This window comes from Pygoscelis adeliae, unplaced genomic scaffold (assembly GCF_000699105.1).
Source record: "Pygoscelis adeliae isolate BGI_AS28 unplaced genomic scaffold, ASM69910v1 Scaffold13, whole genome shotgun sequence".
Lineage (NCBI taxonomy): Eukaryota > Metazoa > Chordata > Aves > Sphenisciformes > Spheniscidae > Pygoscelis > Pygoscelis adeliae.
In genome coordinates, this window is record NW_008824499.1 from 5,003,075 (window position 1) to 5,003,873 (window position 799).

The following is a 799-nucleotide window of genomic DNA, read 5'->3' on the forward strand; positions in this document are numbered from 1 at the left end:
TCTACTTTTTCAATTAACAATTAAACTAACTTTTATCCTAAAAAGCTGCAGTTTAAGGTCACTGTTATGAAATACCATTAAATATATGTAATCTTAATACATTCATAGAGGGCCTACAGTTTTTGAAGGCCTAAATTTACTTTTCCTACAGACAAACTCGAGATGCGTTTCACCCTTACAGAACAAAATGCTATTTCCCTTCAATTTTTCAATACTGCCATAGGGCTGCAGTGTCCGAGTGACAAAACTGCCAGCTAGAGACCTACGCAAGGAAGAGCTCCCTCTGCTTTCTTAAGCCACTGCCAAAGGAGGCCGACTGCTTCGAGCGTCTTCCACGGGCAGCTTCGCAGATGCCGCTTACAGAGCGGAGCGCAGCGAACGCGCAGGTGCCCGACGTGATTCGCGGGAGGGCTGACCTCCGCAGGGAACCGACACAGGCCGCAGGAAGCCAAGGGCCGCAGACTTTCTCCTGGCCCTGCTCCACCTTCTTCAGCCGTTTACACAGAGAACCGAGTGACCACCCGAGGAAGCTGTAGCAAGCCTCCTCTGGGCGTACACGTGAAAGCTGCGGCCACTCCAGCCAGAGGTTTCCAGTGCGGGAGTGATGTCCCCGTTGGCCGGGGACCTACCCAGGCCTCACGCCGCTTCTCAGCATCCAGGTCCGATGCCCGTTTCTCCTCGGAGAGGGCTTCGACCCTCAGCCTTCCCCCTCTCTGGCAAAAGCAGGCGCGGGCGCCTTCCTGCGGCGGGGCGCCCCGGGGCCCCTCCGCCACCCCCGGGGAGCAGGGGGCACTTGGCC

The 799-nt window shown here is 56.1% G+C and overlaps 1 protein-coding gene across 1 annotated transcript in view; it reads right to left on the minus strand.

The window, feature by feature from the left end:
- The window catches only part of ARRDC4 (arrestin domain containing 4), a 10,737-nt gene that overhangs the window by 7,959 nt on the left and 1,979 nt on the right, over nucleotides 1–799 (minus strand). The window lies entirely within an intron of this gene.